Genomic DNA, 21,988 nt, shown 5'->3' on the forward strand with positions numbered 1-21,988 from the left:
CTGTCACATAGGCTTGATGGAAAGAGTGTAAAAAGTTCAGTGGCACAAACAAATAACGGACACTAGCAACTGTGCAGAAGTGCTGCGAGACACCCAAAACCCTAGAAACTTTCTGGAAATAGTAAAAAATGTGAAAAGAGATGTTTTAATGTGGTATTCTATAGACAACACTGAAGTCATAAGACATTGCCTTATAAATGCTAAAGAAAACATATAGATTAGGGAGAATTTCTGGTGGGAACTTACAGCAGTATGCATGCTCCTGAGTGCAAATACCTAGTTTATAGAAATTTAAAAATATCTAGAACAAAAAAACCTCAATACCATGCCGTTAGCATTAACTGATGCATAGATACCCAGAATTCCTGCAAAATGTAGCAATGAGAAGCTTCATCTATGGAAGGATCAGTGATGCCCGTCTTATTTATCCAGATGTTCCATTACTTCCTAATACTCCTGCACTCTTGTATTTTGTAATTTCATCTTTTGCCTGCAGTATCTCTAACTTTTATAAGCATACATGGCCCAACACCTGTCTGGTAATTATTGTCCACTCTGTTTAATGGCCTGGGTATTGAATAATTATATTAGTATATAGAACAGGAATGTGCAGCACAACTTCTCTTTCCCAACGCACTCATGATTCCAGTACACCGAGGGTAGTTGTGATAGACTGTTGAGTGTTTCTCCAAAGATACTGAGTGCGGGCTGTTGGCCAGGGAGAGAAGTGAACACGGACAAGATGGTGTAGCCAGGGAAGTAGAAAAAAGTTACCATCTCTTTTAATTGTGTGCAGTATAGGCTGGTTTTATATTTCAGAATAGCTCCATAGTATTGTGAGCTTTGCGTTTGAGATCATTTGAAAGCTTTTTGTTGCTACTTTCTGTGTTGTATTTTATCAATAGTGTATAAAAATAAAAATGGTAATTAAATAATAAGAATCCTGGAATAAAGAAATGGGAAAAATCTTTGACATCTATTTTCTGATAGGTTTTTTTTAGTTAGATTTTTTGTGCAAAACCACAGCTGAGGTTGTTTTTCTAGTGCTTGTTTTTATACACATTTGTATTATGGATTTTTATATGCCTCCAGATGCTGGACAGAGGAGGATTTTTTGCTCAGAGATATCCAGAAGTATAAGCACATATTTCGTCGCCTTGTCTGTGTGAACATAAATGGGATGTGTATGTGTTACACATTTCATTTCCTAGTTGTGCAGCTGAGCTGAGTTGGAGAATTTACTGATTTCTGCATGCTATTTTCTTCCTACTTAGCTTCCTCTAGCTGTATCTTATTCTGATTTTATTCTGATTTTTTTTTTGGCAGGGTTTTTTTTTTTCATCTTTGAACATACTTTTTGGAAGTCTCTTTAAAGAGAGCTCTCACAAGCTCCCCTAAGATATTGCCATCTGGCTGTCTCTGGTTGCCATAGTTTTCACTGGGAAGAACAGTTCTTATGAAATAGTAGACTTCAGTTATGCACTGTGTGATTGCCACTTTCTTATTCGTCTGTTCTGGCAAGATCATATCTATAGTAAACACTTAACAGTCAAGTCCTCTAAATCCAGCTCTAGAAAGGACACCAGGGCTATCTAAACAGTATCCACTTGGCAAGTCTTTGAGCTTTGTTTTCAGGCCATGCAGTCCTGGAAGTCTCTGCAGGAGAGTTATTTCAGTCCAATGCTTTTCCGCCACTCTACTCTGAAGAAAAAAACCCAACAATTCTTTGGATGAAACATTTAGCACTTCTGCTAAAAGCACATTGTCAGCTAGACCTCAGGCAAAATGATGTGGATTTACTCTTTCTCGCCTGCTAAGGTCACTCAAAATGTATCAACTAATGGTGGTGGTTTTTATTCAATTGCCTAAATGTAGGATTTCATGCCATTTGAGATGTTTGAGAATATCCTATGTGCCGTGCTATAGTCACATCTGACAGTTTTTCATGGATGCCCTTGGACATCTCAAAAGTAACTGGATGCCTATATGTGAACAACTAATTCAAATCTAAGGTATCTATCTGTACTTTCGCTATCCATAATTCTATCTGGAGCTAAGGACATGGGCCATGCACTGTTGATTTATGTGCATACATGCTGCTACATGATGTGGAGACAGGGGAGTGTGTGCCTGCTGAGGCATAAGATTTTCCAGTCTCTTGTTTTCGGATGTTCTTGGATGCATGCACAGTTTTGATCGTGTATCTATCTGATCCATGCATGTTATATATCGTAGAGTCATAAAATCCTAGAATGGTTTAGGTTGGAAGGGACCTTTAGAGATCATCTTGTTCAAACCCCCTGCCATGGGCAAGGATATCTTTCACTAGATCAAGTTACTCAAAGCCCCATCCAACCTGACCTTGAATACTTTCAACGATGGGACTTCCACAGCTTCTCTGGGCAACCTGTGCCAGTGCCTCACCACCCTCACAGTAAAGAATTTCTTCCTAGTATTTAATCTAAATCTACCCTCCTTCAGTTTAAAGCCATTCCCCCTTGTCCTGTCACTACAGACCTTGGTATAAGGTCTTCGTCCATCTTTCTAATAAGCGCCTTTCTGTATTGAAAGGCTGCTATAAGGTCTCCCCAGAGCCTTTTCTTTTCCAAGCTGAACAACCCCAACTCTCTCAGGCCATCTTCACAAGAGAGGTGCTCCAGCCCTTGGATCATCTTCATGGCTTCCTGTGGACTTGCTCCAACAGCTCCATGTCTGTCTTGTCCTGAGGACCCCAGGGCTGGATGCAGGACTGCAGATGGGGTCTTACAAAAGTGAAGTTGAGGGGTGGAATTGCTGCCCTCAACCTGCTGACCCTGCTTCTTTTCAGGCAGCCCAGGATACAACTGGCTATTTATCTGGACTGCAAGCTTACATTGTTCGCTCATACCTAATTTTTCATCTACCAATATCCCCATGTCCTTCTCTTCAGGGCTGTTCTCAGTCCGATCACTCACTCTGTGCTGATACTGTTGATTGCCCTGACCCATGTGTAGGACCTTGTGCTTGGCCTTGGTGAACTTCATGAAGTTCACATTGGCCCACTTCTCAAGCCTGTCAAGGTACCTCTGGATGGCATCCCTTCCCTCAAGCATACCACCTGCACACTCAACTTGTATTACTCACAAACTTGCTGAGGGTGCACTCAATCCCATTGTCCACCTCATTAATAAAGATATTGAACAATACAGGTCCCAATACAGACCCCTGAGGGACACCACTTGTTACTGATCTCCGTTTGGTCATTGAGCTGTTGACTGCAACTCCTCAGATAAAGCCATTCAGCCAATTCCTTATCCATTGAGTAGTCCATCCATCAAACCAATATCTCAAATTTAAAGACAAGGATGTTGTGTGGGACCATGTCAAAGGCCTTACAAGATAGATGATATCTGTTGCTCTTCCCTTACCCACTCCCACAGTCACTCTATGGTAGAAGGTCACCAGAATAGCGAGGCAATTAATCAATCAGGCTTTCTGCTTGAAAAGCTGATATTTCTTACACTGCAAGAAATAAATTTCCTGCTTGCTGATATACCAGCAGCCAAAAGTGACAGGAATATATTCATGCACACTGGCTTACAGAGTCCACAAAGGTTGTCTTGTATGTTTAGGAAGTTCCATAATAATCTTAAGTAATATCTTGTTCAGAGACCTCTGAGGAAAACACTGCCTTAAATATAGTTGAACTTAAAGTCTACAGTAACATGGCTGTGTGTTTAAATACCTGTGAATTGAGGAATTACTGAGATGGAGGCTTGGAGCATTTTGACTGCAATTTGATATTCTGCTTCAGTCTTTATCCTGAAGCTGGAGAGGGACTGTTTACAAGGGCATGTGGTAGTGATAGGACAAGGGGTAACGGCCTTAAGCTGAAGGAGGGGAGATTTAGATTAGACATTAGGAAAAAATTCTTTATGACAGTGGTGAGGCACTGGACATTTGGTAGTCTTGAGTAAGTATCTTGTATCGAAAACAAGAAAATGCTTAGAGTTTCTTTCTTTTCTTCATGCTTTTTAGTGTATTTTCTAGAAAGGAAATGTTGTGTTGCTTCAAGTGAATACAGGTCTGCTTTCTATATCAGTGGTGTTCCAGTCTTCTACTGTGATCTTCATTTGATGGACCTCACTGGGAGGAAAAGTGATCTGCAGATCTACTATTAAGCTATTTTGGGGAACACCATTGCTCTTATAGCAGCCAGGTGATGGCTGTACTATTACAACACTGTGTTGGTACCCCATGAAAACTTAAGCCTCTAAGGGCAAACGTCCAACCTCATAAGCCTTGAAGAGCAGCATGATTTACCTCTCTGTTGGAGAGGTGGGGAAGTCATGATTCTGCTTGAAAGGTCAGATCAGTGTTATCCTGTTCAGATGGGACAGGTCATTTGAAGATTCTTCTATCAGTTGACGTGGTATTGCCTTGCTAAATTGATGTTTAAGAGATAATTGAGTTACTCTGAAGCTTATGAATACAGTGCTGGAAATTATTTTTACATTTTGTGGTGACAACCATATAGATGAAAATCTAAAATGGCATTCTGAAGTGCACGAAGGATTTTGAGCTATTTTCAGTGCATTAGCCTAATACATAAATACACCATTTTTGGCCAGCATTAGACAACCCAGGATGTTCATTCAGTATGAAACATCTTTTCATATTTTGCTTACAGATGTTCAGAACAATTCTGTTTATCTGTATATTCATAAGCTTTTTGAAATCTGCAAAGCTCAAGTGGCTCTGAAATCAGAAGGGAAAAACTCTGCTGTTGTTATTCATAAACTGGTTATGTACAATTACCATATAAAATATGCGGCTAACAATTTTCTTAAAAACAGGGCAGTTTATAGGCTTATGGTTCAAACTTTTAACATCTAAGCAGGTCATTTTATTTTGTTTTGGGTTTTTTCCTTTGTTTATCTTCAGTGACTACAATGTAAAGAAAAATAGTTTAATATGCCTGTTTATTATCCAATATTAGAAGACTTAGTGAACATAACAGTATATTCAGTTAGTGAAACCAATTTGTAATCTAGTCAATTCTCAGTACCTTTCTGAAGCGTATTCTCTTGTGCACAAGTCACATTTCTTAATAATTAACAGTGCAATATAAAAGTATGCCACATGACTTAGTTTCTGTGTTGAGTCACATAAACTACTTTATTGTGAAGTTATTTCACATTTCCTATGCAGCAAACCCATGTTTTTCTGAGTAATAGTATTGCCTCTTGCATATCAATTAGTCTTTTGACTGATTCTTATATGTAGGAGCTCCAGTTCTCCTTAAAACATCTAGGCTTCCAGAGGTCATCTGGAAGACTTCTAAATAGCTGATGGAAAAGAGTGGAGAAAGGCAAAATTAATTTCTTGCTCTGTTACCTCCTATTCCTTTGGTCAGTTGGTGATTTACAAAGTTAATTCCATCTCTACTTCATCTTAGTTATACTTGAAGGAAAGGGCAAGACAACTATTAAAGTCCACAGCAGGTTGATGGCTAGCATGTCTTTGCTTTAAGAAAGAAAATGCGTGCAGAGGGTTTGACTTCATCATGTGGGGCTTATTTGACATATTTATGCATAAACAGCGTGATCATTAAAGCCAACAACAGAAAATCTGACTAGCATTTTTCACGAGTTATTAATAGCAATATAGAGCAAATGTAGTATGGGAAAATATTTCCTTCTCAGATTTCCCATTCTCTACAAAATACAGATTAGCGCCCTATGACAAACTATCAGTGTGTTGAGACAGTGCCTTATATTGCTTGAAAAGCCCTTCATTTAGACATCACAACACTATTCCAAACTGGGTCTGACTCTCCAAAATGTTTAAATGTATAATTAAACTAGGGATATTCCCTTCACTTTCTGTAGCTTATATAGGGATCTGAAGGTTTTCATGAACAGAAACTAAGTCCACAAGATTAAAGTTTCCAAGCAGTAATGAGAATGGCTCAGAACATTTTCTTTTATTATTAAATCGCTGTCGAGAGAATAGATTCCTGTTGTGCCTTTGTCTGTTCTTTTTTTCTTACAAGAACAGGATATAGGAATTTTAATGACTTATAGATTCTGTGAAGAATATCAGTGTTCACCAGGCCCTTGATCTCTACAACGTGCCTTGATACTATTGGCCAGTTGCTCCACCTCTCCCCTTTATTTTTGCCTAGTTCACCTGTAAGGAAGGAAGGAAGGAAAGGTCAGCCAATCAAAGTGCAAAATACTGTACTGATCAAAGTTAATGTCATGTACTGTGGATATTAGTGATTTGTATATTTTTTGTAGCAATTGAAGAATAAGATTTTGTAGAAAATATGTAATTTTTATTAACTAGGCCACAGGTAGAATAGGTTCTGTCTCTGTAATCATGAGACTATAGTCCTAGGATCCTTCTAGCTGTGCAGACAAAATCTTGATGTAACCCTATAAACTATAATTTGTCCTCGATGCAATTGCTAAGTCATGAAATAAAATGAATGTACCAATTTCGCTTCAAAAAATCATTTGGAAAGGTGATAGCAGATGCTGCTGCAACGTTAAAACCTTGGCAACAAGAAATATAACAGATGCATTGAATTTCAGTTACCTCCTATATTGCAGTTCTACCTAGAAAATTGTCTATGTTGACATGACTGACATGTTCTTTTTGAACAGAATAGCTTCTTGTTGACCAAGAAAACTTCATTATAACTTAGTATACCAGGATACAGAGGTGTGTTCTGTAGATTCATCGTTTAAAAATAAAAGGCAGAATAAATATTTTTACCAATCATTGTGTGAAAAACAAAAAGCTCCCTGTCCACAAGGGATGGTAGCTGGTCTGCTGAGGGAGTTCTGCTACATCTTTAATCAAGGTGAAGTTTACATTTCCATTTCAGAATTTAACTTCTCAGGGTTAATACCTTGGCCAATTCAGGCTTGAAGAAATTAAACTGATATTTATTATTTAAATACCTGATTGTGCCTTGTGGCAAATTTAAACCCTAATAGTCTCACTGCTATCCTCTGTTCCTTTTATCTATTTATTTCAGCATTGCCCATAATCACAGGCTTAGGTAGTAGTAACAGTATAAATACTAAATATATTATTTATTATTAACAACTTTATTTGAATTGTATTCCGCTGAGATGTGTTGTTTCCATCTTTCTCATCTTCTGGTTTTATTAAAGATATATATAAGATGAAAATGTGATAGCCCCAGAGGTTGAAAGAGCCATTACAGAACAAGTCAAAGACAAAATCTTCTGACCTGGAGCCTACACTAAATTCCAAAGGACCTTCATTTTCAGAAGGGATTCCATGCAGGATTACAGGCTGAGAGAGTTGGGCTTGTTCAGCCTCGAGAAGAGAAGACTCCAGGGAGACCTTAGACCCCCTTCCAGTCCCTAAAGGGGCTCCAGGAAAGATCATGGAATCACAGAATCATAGAATGGTTTGGGTTGGAAGGGACCTCAAAGATCATCTAGTTCCACCCCCCTGCTGTGGGCAGGGACACCCTCCCACTAGACCACGTTGCCCAAAGCCCCATTCAACCTGGTCTTAAACACTTCCAGGGATGGGGCATCCATAACCTCTCTGGGCAACCTGTTCCAGTGCCTCACCACTCTAACAGTAAAGAATTTCTTTCTAACTTCTAATCTAAATCGACCCTCCTTCAGCTTAACCCCATTCCCCCTTGTCCTGTCACTACACTCCTTGATAACCAGTCCCTCACCATCTTTCCTGTAGCCCCTTCAGGTACTGGTAAGCCACGATTAGATCTCCCCGGAGCCGCCTTTTCTCCAGGCTGAACAATCCCAACTCTCTCAGCCTGTCCTCATAGCAGAGGTGCTCCAGCCCTCTGGTCAGCTTCGTGGCCTCCTCTGGACTCTCTCCAACAGCTCCATGTCCTTCTTGTCCTGGGGCCCCCAGAGCTGGACGCAGTACTCCAGGTGGGATCTCACAAGAGCGGAGTAGAGGGGCAAAGTGGAGTAGAGGGGCAAAGGTGGAGTAGAGGGATTTAGAGACTTGCAAAGAGAAGGCAGTCACTAAGGAAAGAGCTTGTTTTCAGTCAGCTGCTTACACTGAAAAAACTAAATAGAAATAATGCTTTGGTTGGTTCAATATTTTTTTCCCCTAATTAGTTTTGGCTAATAGAAAAAACAAAGAAATTAAGAAATTGGGACCAAGTAGAACACTGATTTTGTTTTAAATTGTTCCTGAATTTTTAGGAAAGATTAAGGTAATGGAACCATATTTTAGAATGGCACTTTGGTGGGAACTAAAAGAAAAATCAAAATATTTCATCATGAAAAGAACAGCACACACACCACACCCCCCCCCCCCCCACTTTTTACAATTCTACAGTGGCATCCATTAAGTGAAATCATCACCAAAATTGCAACATTTTTCGGTCAGTCTCAGGATGTATTTTGAGAGGAAAAAGGCTCATAAAATAACAAGAGATTACAGCTGTGCACAGCAAGAAATATTTTCTAAGAGAGATCAAGCAGTTTGTTTGAGGAGTCCTAACTTACCTTGGTAGAGCCAAGAAATGAAGGATCCTTCAGGGAAGTCATCTTTCAATTTAATCGTTGATGATTTGCTGTGGGCTAGGACTTGAGTACAGCTATTGTAGGTGTATTCTTTTTAGAAGAAACAAAAATCTTTCAAATGCTTTGATGCACTAAAAAAAGCAGAGATTGTAAAGCTAGGATAAGCTGTAAATTATGTTCGAGTCACAATTCTGGTGTAAGAGAAGGTATAGGATGCCATCTATGCATTCCTGCGTAAAGTGTCAAAACCTATTGCCAGGTAGGGTCCATCACGTAGTTTGTGTGCTGTCAGGCTGGATGCCCTAAGTACTATTGTAATCACAGGAGTAAGCTACGAAGCCCAAGCTACTGAAAAGACAATTATCCAATTTTTATTTGAATACCCAAAGTGATAGAAAATCTGCCATTTCCATCAGCAGGAAATTTCCCCACAGTAATAGGGTGCAACAGCCCTCATAATTGATTTATAGAAGGTCTCAGCTAGATCTGTTTAATACTGCAGCAGAGATCTTTACCACCAGAGCTCAGGGGATAATCCACAAGCCACAGAAGATGCTGCTGACAAAAGATAACTGAGGTACGATTGACACACGGGCTCCTTCTGCTTTTTGTTCATTGACTTCAAGTTCCTTTACAAAAATTGTGTCTTCCCGTGTGGGACCTGTCTGCTCCTACAGCATGGGCAGGAAGGAGGGTGGATCGCTCTGTTCTTGACCCTAGCATCCAAGATTTGTTTAATTAAATATGTTAGCCATTGCTTGACTAGCTCAAAGGTTTATTTTGGTCTTCACTCAGGAACTAAATCACCTTTTTATTTAAGCTATCTTTCTGGAAATTTCTGGGATCTATGATGACAAAAAAGGGAGAAAATAAAAGGAAGGTATTTGATTAGTTGAAATATAACTGCTGTGTTCTTTTCACACCAAGGATGCCTTTAATCTAACAATCTACTTCCATGAAAGTTAGTGTAAGTTCTGCCTTCATATACCTCACAGCTTCCAGGTATTAGTGATTTAGTATTTGATAATCACTGATGGCCTTTTCTGTATTAATTTGTTTATCCATTTCTTTAATATGATTTCATTTGTGACATTCACAGATATGAGAGGAAATTGTGGTTTCATTAACTCTAGTACTGAACCTGTGCAGGAAGTTTCAAAGAAAACTTGCTATAGTTAAATGATATTTTCCTAAAGGTTATTTCATGGCAGCTAGGTATCAATATGTCTGGGAATGAAGTATTTATTCTGAGGAGTAAGTAAAAAGAGCTTCATTTGCTTTACTGACAGTCTGCCTTATTAAGGAGTATTCTATTAGCGACATGCTGTATCTCTGTACCATCAGTAGAGCTCAAAGCAACAGGTAAGCTGGGAAGTGGAGCAAAAACAAGGTAACAGGGAAAAAACAAGCAGCAGATCCATCACAGGAGATCTGAAAATATCACTTTTCTTTTTTGTTTTCTTCTGAATGGTTAGTGCTTTGAAACACTTGTGTGATACATCTTTGCAGGCTTTCACTTTGGCACCAGGAAGGATGTTTTTCTTCATGGTTGCACATCATGTGGCAACAGCCTCCCTGGTGTGCTCCATGCACAATGCAACTGGCAGGAGGTGTTTTGTCTTACCCCATAGTTATAATAGTTGCCGTCATCAGATCTCTTCAGCCTGTTGATATGGACAAAGTGGCCAGCCTAAGGTATCTGGCCTTAAACTTGTACTTCAAAAGGAGCAGGAGCTGCTTGCCCCGGGTAGAGTCTACTTGGAGCTGCAGATACTCTTAAAAAAATCAGCAGGCTGGACTCTCCTGAAAGGATACCTTCTCTCTGGCTTCTAAAGAAACTTCTTTGTTATCAACACTAGCTGATGTGTGGATGCACAAAGGCTGTCTGGAGGATAAAAAGTTTAGTTGCAAGGTGAGTTCTGTTGTGAAGTTGGCTGTACAGCCAGAGAGCAATTCTAGGCCTGTTGTATTGACTAGCAAATAGTTTGCACTGAGAAACTCAGTGGACACTTTGGATCAACTTCTTGGTTTTGATCTTTTTTGAGATGTATTGTCTATACTGACATTCACAACAAGCCCTATAAACCCATGGATCCTAGGAGTTCTCTGGCTGGGAAGAAGCATGAAGGAATTACCAGCTTTGCCTCCTTGTCTCTGCATGCGGTGCATGCCTGGAGACATTTCTGTACCTATTACTAAGCGCAAAAATATATCGTGGCAGTGCTGGCATACACACGCGCCCACAGTGCTGACACACAGATCAAATATACCTGGAAAAAAACCAACCTCGACATGTGGCTAACCTTATTTTTTGTCTACTAGTTCCCCACTTGCTTTTATTCAGTGTTTATTCAGTGAAGCGATTCAATTAGAAACTATTTTTATTTTCTTTCCGAGGAGTGAAAAATGTTAATTGTAGCTGAAATGCCTTCAAGTGATTCTGTTCTAATGTCACATTTCCATAAAGTCTATACAGTTTGCTTTCTGCTAAAATAGTACAGCAGTAGAAGAAAAATACTAAAGAAGTATCATTAATGTTTTGAATGCGAGACTTGGCATGGACTATGACCTTGCTGGGTAAAGCACAGAAAAAAAATAAGGTCCTTTCCTCCCAAAGCATACCATATAAGACTAAAAGAAAAGACAACAGATTGCTGCAGACAGTTGGAGAAATCAAAAGAAACTATAGGAGAATTTTAATTAATATAATAAGCCATCATCTCAGCATACAAGTATGTACATGCCATTGCCTGTTTTTGAGTAGAAAGTAAGTGAATGGAAAACAGTTTCAACTCTACTGTCCTTGGGTTCCCAGGCTGTTATTGGGTTTTAAACTGGAGCATGATGCAGAGTGTGACGGCCCTTCTTCTCAGGAATCTCATCAGCCATGAAAAATAGGGCTGCACCCCTGTTACCTAGTGCTAGAGCATTTGGTAGCATCTGTTGTAGCACCTCTAGGAGAAGCAGAAAGAAGAGGGCTTCTGTCACCAAAAGCATGAGGTCAGCTCGCTGAGCGTGCGTGGTGTCCCCGTGGAGGTGTGGCTTTGGCTGTCGTTAGGTAGTAGCATTTCAGTCTGAAGAAGTCAAAGGAACAAGTATGACCTTAATGGGTGATACTCAACACATTTGTGTTAAGGGCATGGTGATCTATGCCTATGTTTAGTTTAGAAACTTCTCAGGGGCACCTAGATGGAGATGGCAGAAATCTTTCAGCAGAAGTGGGAGGCTGCTGGGAGTAACTATGCACATTACGCAAGTTGTGGTACTCTCTGGAGAGTTGTTTGGGGAGAAAGGCTTCGTGGCCCATGAAGCCCATGGACATTGCTGAGCTCTTTGTGGCTCTGTCCTAACACTTGTGCCTCCCCTGTTGTGCCTCCTTTCATGTTCAGTCCTTCTAGAGACAGATCCTTTCAAGTACTTACAAGTACTCATGCATCAAATTGTTTTATCTTACTTCTCTGCAAGCAGAGTAACTGTTCTGTTCAGCTTGGGAGCCAGCTGAACAGCAAAAATATGCATTGAGGCTAAAAAATGCATTATAGCTGGCAGCCTTGACTAAGATGCACCTCCTTAATTATAAAGGTTAGAAGAGATTCCAAAATGAGGTAAAAATTTTCCATCACTGCAAAGCTTTAAATTAGGATTTGTTTATCTTTCTAAAATATGTTCAGCTTAGCCATGAGTTATCTGCCTCACTGATATGAAAGAATACTTTCCCCCTCAAAAAGAGACTCTGGTTTAAAGGAGTTATTATGTGTTATCAAGGAGGTCATAACTTATTCTGGCCATAACTTTCCTTTATTCATCTTGGAAAGGTGACAGGTAGTAGGTACTAAACTGAAATTTTGCATTATCATCAGCTACTGTGATTACACATTGTTTACTTCTTTTTTTTCCCCCTCTTTTTTTTTCTTTCTTTTTTTTTTTTTTTTTTTTTAATTTTTTTGTTATAATTAAAGTTTTTTAGATTTCCTGGAAAGGATACAGGGTTTCATCATGCCATTATGTGTGCTGAATGCGGTGAAAATTCTTTGTTCCATCTCAAGTGGAACACCATTATAATACTCTTATCATCTGTTAGGAAAGTATTAAATTGGGCCAAATTGATCCTAGACATAATTCTGCTGATGTCAATGGTGTTACATCAGGAAGAAATTTGTCTCAGTCTGTTAATATGATGATAAAATAAAAAGAAAAGTGGCTACCGAGTAGCAAACAAGTCTTGGAAAAAGAAGTTCCACTCTCATTGATTAGGCCCTGTTTGTGCAATGTTTTGAAGCTACAAAGCATTGCAAGACTGCTAAATATTGTTGTTGTTGTTGTTGTTGTTATTATTATTTTCTGAATGGACTGTGTATGGTGAGGAAAATGGTCAGGATTCTATTTCATTCTTCTCCTTTCAATTTTTGGCAGTATACTTTTCTTCAGCAGAACTGACCCTGAACCAGTGGTAGGTGCAGATGGGACCATTATTTTTCACCGCTTCATTTATTTTGGTTTAACAAATGGCTTCATTTTATTTCTTGCCTCATTCCTCTCTGTTCAGGGACAGTTTAGCCCTTCTCCAGGTGTTCAAAGATATTCAAAGACAGGAGTAATGTGTAATGAGTTCTGCACTCACAGTGCAATCTCCCAGCCTGCTTTTGTTATCCAGTCTTTAAGTGAAGCTAAAATTAAATGAAACAATAGAGACTGGGATCTGGTGTCCTTAGTCTGTGAGCTGAACTTAGGCATCTAGCTTGAAAGTGCAAAGAAGGTAGAATCCAATTGTCATGAATTCAGCAGGTCAGATTTTGAATGGGGAGGGGACCTCTTCTTCCTTCTGCTTCTGAATGTGCAGCAACATGTGATCTGAAACGCAAATGTGTTGAGTACCAAAACAAACAAGATGAGATTCTTGCACAGGAAAAAAACAGAGGTCCCAGATTTGGCTTTCCACAGCGTGTCTAGCGTGAATCTGTTTTAAAGTGTATAAAAAAGATGTTAATGATGAGAATAGGTTCCAGGAACTTGCATTTCTTTCCCTTCCTCCTCATCCCTGCCCCAGATTGCCCTAATCAGTAGAAGAAAACAAGCTTCCTTCTGGCTTTAGGGCATCCAAAGAAGAGCAACGAAGCCGGTGAAGGGTCTGGACACAAGCCTGATGGGAGCAGCTGAGGGAACTTGGGTTGTTGAGCCTGGAGAACAGGAGGCTGAGGGGAGACCTGATGGCTCTCTGCAACTACCTGAAAGGAGGTTGTAGCCAGGTGGGTGTTGGTCTCTTCTCCCAAGTAACAAGTGATAGGACAAGAGGAAACAGCCTCAAGTTGTGCCAGGGGAGGTTTAGATTGAAGATTAAGGAAAATGTCTTCACCGAAAGAGTTGTCAAGCCCTGGAACAGGCTGCCCAGGGAAGTGGTGGAGTCACCATCCCTGGAGGTATGTGGTTCTTAGGGACATGGTTTAGTGGTGGGCTTGGCAGTGTGAGGTTAATGGTTGGACTCGATGATGTTAAAGGTCTTTTCCAACCTAAATGATGGTATGATTGTATGATGGTATGATTCTATAAGGTTACATCTTAGGCTACACAGCGGCCTTGCTTCATCAGGAGAAGTAACGAATGTGCTTCCTGAGCACATCCTCTAGCCTGGTAGTTAGGATGCTCTCCAGAGATATACGTCTCTTATTTTGAGAGTCATTTAGGATCCAGCCATCAAACTTCCTGAGCAGGTGTTTGAACTGAGGGCTATCACACCAAAGGTGTGGAATATTTTGGTACCAGCTCCCACTGTTCCAGATCTAATTAACTAGGAAGAGTGAAATACTCTTCCTGGTCTTTCCCAGAGATTCACACACTCTGAACGCTACCAGAGTTTCTAATGATTAGCAGTATCTTTTATATAGCAGTGGGGATTTAAGGAACTTTCCATAATAAAGAGAATTATTTCTAAGGCCTGCTTGAAGGATGACTATTTCAGGCAGCTATGGAAAATAAAATAATTAATTAAAAGGGGACAATTTTTGCAGCAAAACTGCATTCATTGCTACTGCTCTTGAAATAGGCGGTTTTGATCTTCTACTAAGGATGCTGAAATAAATAATGTCACAACAGATATAGAAGGCAAAGTCTGCAGACCAATTGAGTATAAAGCCAAGTGTCTTACTGCATATTCATCTATTTACTGCCTTCGATTCTTCTCTAATTCCTTTATTTTCAATATGATAATAGACTCTTCTCCATGCAGATTCATTGTTACCATGAAATAGAATGTTTCCACACATGATATGTTCATATAAGGTGTGAGAACAGAATTCATCAAAACAATTGATCCGTGAGCGGGGGTATCATTTAGTTGCTTTTTGCCTCCTTTATTCTCGTATTTCTGCATTTGAATTGTTAAACAGGAGCTCTACTGCAGTGTCAAAGAGTATCTTACAAAAGCTGTTGCCATAGTGTTATACCTAGAGATGAATTCTTTTTATATCACTGGCACAATAAGTGGTTATTTATTTGTACTTAGGCCTATTTAATAGCTCTTAATTAGAAGAATGGCCCAGAGTTTGAGGAACAAGTTGCCTATTAGACCTACGGCTCCCATTGTATTTGATAAAGATCAGATAAAACCTTTTTCAGATAACTTTTTTTCAGAAAGTTATGAGAAAATAACTCCCTTTTTTCTCACCTCTTTCAAGAATCCCTAAACTACCACTGTAATTGTCACACCAGCAATACAACCTTCTCCTCCTCTGAAACCCCTCCGAGGAATGAAACTTCCCTGCAGGAGGGGAAGATCTTCCCATTTAATTACACTTGTACTGAAAACGGGTAACGGAAGTTTCTCTCACGCAGCACCGCAGTCTCGGTTAAGTGTGTGCTTTCTTCCCTTTTCTTGCTCTTGCTTTTCATATTCCTCAGCAGCAGTTTTAATGCTGGACTTTGCCTGGCAGCTCTTCGGAGCAGAACGTGTTGCAGAAGGAAGGAGGAGCACCTCAGCTGGGCTGTTACCTTGAGACTCAGCTGATTTCCTTCTGTTCCCAGCTCCAAGGCTGACTTGGATGACCTTCAGCTCTTCCTGCCTATTGTCCTCATTTATAAAAAAGGGGATACTTTATCTTACCTTATAAAGTGCTTTGAAATATACAGCTATGTGGATTTTTCTGGTGGTGAGTGTTGGAGGAAAGCGTAGGTGACAAGGGGAAATCTAAAGGTTTTTTCCCTCTTCTCTAGTCTTAGAGAATTTCGACTGATACATTTAGGTATTTATATATCTAAATTATTTTATTCAGCTGAAAAGGAACTATGTATCTGAACATTTTATGTTAAACATAATTTTTAATCTCCATTTTAAAATACTGATTCCTTTCTAGTCCTGTAGGATGCAGAAGTAGATGCTGTAGTGTATCATATAAAATCTTCTTTGAGCACTTTGTAATTGTCCAAATTTTATGATATGTGATAATAGTGTACATACATACTAAATGCAATGTCTGCTCCCCAAACCTGCTCTGTATATTGCATTAAAACATTGCATTTGATTGAAATAAGCTTTCAGACAGAGATTTTTACAGCTCTGCAGAACATGACTTGATGGCTTCATTCACTGCTTACATGTATTGTGCAAATGCACTAAATTCATTGGAGTTGCTGTTTTTATTTATAATGAAATTACTGAGAGAAAGATGTGCCCCTATAACTTTTTTGACATATTAAACATAACAAAAATGCAATAGCAAAGGCAGTATTATTTTTTTCCAGTGGATGGACTGGACCATATTGTCTCCTTCATTGAAGACCTTCTATAAAGACTGGGTTTTAAAAAAAATCTTTCTCCTGCAGAAATGTTCTAAAAAACTGTAATTCTCCTATGAAGGTTTTTAATTCCCCAGAAGCATTTAAAACACTTTTTCTGTAGCTCCTTAACTGAATGCAGCAGTATGTCAGTGCTATAAGCCAAGGTAAATCTTATTTCATTGTAAAACTACTACCTTGACACAACCAAAATAATAATAATAAAAAAAACCCTTGGGGGAAAAAAAGCAACAAACCAACAACCAACCCTGAAGCCAGAAATTACTGCTTATGCAAGGATAGTGTTAGTGGTTATGCCATTCCCTTTTAAATAATTCCTCTCTAATTGGTAACCCAATGTAATGGGTAAGTGAACATATTTCACAGCAGCAGCTGTTGGATGTTCAATGACTGGAAAATACAGTGATGGTTAAGTGTGTGGAGTACTCATCCCATCAGTAAGAGTAAGTTAATCATATACAATTCACTGAACAGTAGAGTTGCATTTGCAGAGCAGTGGGCTGCCTTTTAATTGTTGTAGGTCTTTTTCAATATCTTGCAGTATCTTTTGTCTCAGCTGTAGCAGTTTTGGTTGCATCCCTAAAACTGTCAGTCTTCCTTATTTTTGCAAGGGCCTAACAATTCCTCCTTCACAATGCAGCTTAAATTGGACCAGATGCTGCATCAATAGAACAGTCTGCCCATCTCAGAGGCATTAAGCCCAAAATTATTTAGAAAATTGAAGCCTTTAACATACTCTGGATTAATGTGATTAAGTAGAGCTTGCTTTAATTCATAGCCATCTATTCCTTTATTAATAGCCATTTCATCAACAGGAGCAGCACATATGGGTACAAGATGACTGAAAGTTAAATTGATTGCTGTAAGCCTGTAAGAAAAGCATTTAATGTTTCAATAATAACTGATGTAAGACTTCACTGTGGGGCATTTTAGATAGATTTAGACCAGCTTATAGACACAGTATTTATTAACATCTCTTAATTTTTAATATAAGCTTGCTAAATGAAAGTTTTTTTTTATTTTTAATCCCTTCTTTAAGTCACATTTGATATACAAGATCAGTGCATTTATAAAGGAGAGTGTCTCATGTGAATGATAACAGCTGGTCCAGGGCATCATAGAGCCAAGACTTCTGTCAGGCTTAGGAAAAGATAAAATGCAACAGAGGATAATTTTATATGAGTATATATACCCATGCATCCTCCAACACACATTTCTGATTCTGTGATGATTATGAGTCCTGAAAGAGTGTGTGCAAGCTCATGTGTGACCTATAATACAGGGAATCCATCACTCACACACTTAAACTCCATTTTTGGGGAGGATTCCAGTGGTCCTTCCTTATCTCCCAACTCAATAATTATATAAGTGCAAATGTATGCGTGCACACACATGTGCAGGGAGAGGAGAGAGACATTTAGAGTAGGACTCTATGCCATGGAGATGACCATACCAATAATTTACAGTTGAAGAGATCTAATCCCAGTACCTGGGAATGTTCCCTGGTACTGTTTAATTTGCTAGTATAGGCATAGTCTTAAATTCTGCTAAAGGTAACTAAGATGCCAGAGTTTCTTTGTATGTTCAAACTGTGCTGTCTCAGCTAGAATAAGTCTATAAATTTAAAATGGAGAATGAAGAGAACTATCTGTAATTTATTACCATACTTATTGTCAAAGTGTAGAATCATAGAAGTTGCTGGTTGGAAGGGACATGCAGAAGTCTACTCCAAACTCTCATCTGAAACAGGACCATCAACCAGGTCATCAGTGGCTCTGTCTAGCTAAGTCAGGAAAATCTCCAAGGATGGAGGTTACAGGAGTGCGCAGGGCAGTGTGCTCCACTGCAGCACTGTGCTGGTGACAAAGGTTCTCCTAATGTCCAATTTCAGCATTCCAGGTTGCAGCTTACGGCCACTTGGTATACTGTCTATCACTGCTGAAGAAAGAAGACTTCATTTACATCATCGCTGTAACTTCCCATCAAATATTTTATGTTGGAATTAGCTTTCCCTTTAGCATCCTCTTTGACAGACTCAGCTTGCTGCAGGTCGTGTGTGTACGCCCCTTGCCATTTTGGTGCCTGCTTAGTTTCTCAGCATCCTTGAACTGGCCAATAATCTGGCCTTCTTCATGTGGAAGAAACCAAAATGCAAATGTCAGTATCATCTTATGTGAAGTTACAGTTTCACACAATTAATGGTTAAAGGGGCCGTCAAATAATCTAATCTTCAGGCTATGGCACACTTCTACAATTCACAATTCACCCACATTTCCACATTGAAGCTCAGATAACTGTAGTATTATGTGCCACATACAAGAGCAGGCAATGGAAAAGGACAGTCAACATACAGCGCCTCACTAATAGCAGAAGAATTCATTAAATATGCTTATCGCAGGGGAAAGCTATTCACTTTCCTGCAGATACAGTGAGACATGAAGATGAAAGAGCAAAAAACACATTAATTGTCCATCTGTCATGGAGAAAGATCTCCACCCGTTCCTCACCTGCCCTGTGGACCACGTAAGCCAGACGCAGAGTACTGGGCCATCGTGTCCTCACTGTAGGGGAATCTGTGCTTCACTGGAAGGCAACATTGGAAGAAAGACAGAACATGCCTCTGGCTAGTTGTATAGGGGGTCATGGGGACATATCACTTTCTGAGCAGTAGAAGCTCCAAAGTGTAAGAGTTGACTATAGTAATTCTTTCAATGACACCTGGAAACCATTATGGGTTCTGGGCGTTTGTTGTGGTTTAACCCCAGCCGGCAGCTCAGCCCCACGTAACCCCTCGCTCACTCCCTGCCGGTGGGATGGAGGAGAGAATAGGAAGAATAAAAGTGAAAAACTCGTGGGTTAAGATAAAGACAGAGTAATAGGGAAAGCAAAAGCCACGCACGGAAGCAAAGCAAGACAAGGAATTCATTCCCCACATCCCATGGCAGGCAGGTGTTCAGCCATCTCCAGGAAAGCAGGGCTCCATCACGTGTAACGGTGACTTGGGAAGACAAAGGTCATCACTTCAAATGTCCGTTCTTCTTCCCCAGCTTTATATGTTGAGCATGATGTCATATGGTACAGAACATCCCTCTGGTCATTGGGGTCAGCTGTCCCGGCTGTGTCCCCTCCCAACACCTTGTGCACCCCCAGCTACTCGCTGGTGGAGGGTGTGAGGAGCAGAAAAGGCCTTGGCTCTGCGTAAGCACTGCTCAGCAGGAGCTAAAACATCTCTATATTATCATCAACACTGTTTTCAGCACAAATCCCAAACACAGCCCCGTACTAGCTGCTATGGAGAAAATTAACTCTATTCCAGCCAAAAACAGAACAGCGTTACAAAAACAATGTTCTCAGTAAAGCTTGTGAAGGAAAGGAAGGGTGGTCAGAGCCATAGATTCATGGATTCTGGTGCTGTGGATGACCACCATGACTATCCCTGCTGGCCTCCTGCATCTGCAGACCATAGAATTCAGCAGAGAAGCTTGGATTAAAACTACCTTAAGAAGATAAATAATGTCAAGCATTTATGCTTCAATGTTGCATTTTGCTTTGTGCATTTATGGTTCAGTGTTAAGAAACTGCATTTTATTACAGGTTGAATCCTCAGCTTTTAACCACAAGATCTTCCTGTGCCTCTTTCTCTTAGCAAGACTGGAGTTCCTCTCTGTATGAGAAAAAATTATCTGCAAGGATTGGTATCTGTGAGAAAGAAGTTGTGCCCCTCACTTTGCCAGACTTGACGTTATTAAATTCCAATAGATCTCACAGGAGTAGGTACTGTACAATAAACATAAATGCGAGCACAGTGATTCACATTATTTGAATATATTACTTCCTTCAGTTTGGTGTTTTTTTTTTTTAATAGATTAACAATTACTCTTTTTTTTCTCATTGTCTTCTAAGTACTTATGGGCATCCAAATTGGGTCGTTCTTTTTGGATGAATTAATGTCAAGGAATACTCGCTTCTCGAATTAAAATAATTTCTTTGCTTTTCTTAAATGCTCCCATTTAAATGGGAATTTTAGAGATGATACAAGTGACCTGTAATTTAAAACTCCTGAGTTGTGCCTGGTTGGATAGAAATAATGGATAGTCAAATACAATGAATGTTCATTAGGTTTAAGCGGGAAGTAAATGTTTTCACTGGTCTAATGTGATGTATAACATTTACATTTTAGCAAAAAAAAAGCAAAAATATTTTTTGTTATGTGTAAGTAGCAGTATAAACAGTAAACTGTTTACTGGAGTCAATTGTAATTAATTTCATCAGTGGCCGAAATAAAGGTTGCTCTTATTGGCTTGTTACAGCATAATTAATCATCAGTAATAATTCATTTTGCATGACTTCTTGAGGTTAAGCATTGGCACAGCCATTTATTAAAATTGGGGTGAGAATTAATAATGTCTAAAAGGTTTGCCGCAAAAAAGTGCAATATCTGTAAAGATTTATTAAAGGCTAATGATTGATCTACTTGCCTTTATTTTTTTAAACCTGATCTCAAATATGGGTCATGCAGCTGTAGAAATATATTAGCTGGCGTTTGATCTGTTTCCAGCGGTTAATGGTCTTTGTGAAACCTATGGCACTATCCAGCATATTTTTCACGGTGTCCTTAAGAAGATGCTTGTCATCGCTAAGTGGGGTTTTATGCTCAGGGTGATATTCTAGGAATGAAGAATTCAACTTACCATAATCAGAGATGTAATATTCTAAAACATTCGTGTAGTCTCAGATGATGCTGGTCAAAGAACAAGCCACCTCTTCTTGTTGTGGGGACCTTCATGAGGACAGCTGGGAATAATAAACTTGCAGTCAAGGAACTGTTAATTCTTTCCAGCCGTTTTAGCGGGTGGCAGGGCTGTCTCTTATTCTGTATGTTTACAGCACCTTGCACAGTGAGATGGCAGCCGCAATTTGCAATGTAATATCCAGGTATTATAAGAATGAAATAAGGCAGGAAAGGGAGGAGATGTTCTTTTCTAGCAGAAAGACAACCCATTGCTCTAACGTGCACTCAGTAGGGTCCCCAGGAGGAGCTGTCATTGTAAGAAACCTTTTGCTAGTGTCACTGGTTTTATCTTCATGATTAAAGCAAATCAAAACATTTCCTAAGTGTGCCTCAACACTCTACAGTTAATGGAGAGCAATTTATGGTTCCCTCATGGAGGACGAAGAGGTGCCTTGAGCCAGCTGAGAGGTAACGCCAGAACAGCTGCTGACTTAGTCTTCACAACATCCTGATTACCAGGCTGTCGGCTATGGCATCATTTGGCAAAATGCTTTGTGATGTCATGGATCAGAGCAGGTACAAGAGTGCTATGGTTTCTATCAGATAGGGTTCTTTGGGAGGCAGGGAATGTAAGTGCATGGCTTAGACTGCAACTCCATTTCCCTGATTACCCTTAACTTGTGCAGTTGCTAACCTGTTTTCAGAGAGCTCTCTGCAGTTTTCTGGCATTCTCTACCAGTTCAATCGTCTGCATTCAAACTCATTTAGTTATCACAGTTTAAAGTTTTTTAAATCTTTTTTTTTTTTTTTTTTTAATCAACCAGCCAACCAACTTTTTCACCTTTTCTGATTTGAACTCCCCTTTCTTGCTCTTGGCAGACACTTGTACCACCCACCAAAGACTGGACATTTCTGATTTACCTGTCTCTGACTTTAC

The 21,988-nt window shown here is 39.5% G+C and overlaps 1 protein-coding gene across 2 annotated transcripts in view; it reads left to right on the forward strand.

Moving 5' to 3' along the window:
• The window catches only part of MSRA (methionine sulfoxide reductase A), a 292,761-nt gene that overhangs the window by 142,525 nt on the left and 128,248 nt on the right, over positions 1-21,988 (forward strand). The window lies entirely within an intron of this gene.

The sequence above is a fragment of the Balearica regulorum genome, chromosome 3, assembly GCF_011004875.1.
Source record: "Balearica regulorum gibbericeps isolate bBalReg1 chromosome 3, bBalReg1.pri, whole genome shotgun sequence".
Classification (NCBI taxonomy): domain Eukaryota; kingdom Metazoa; phylum Chordata; class Aves; order Gruiformes; family Gruidae; genus Balearica; species Balearica regulorum.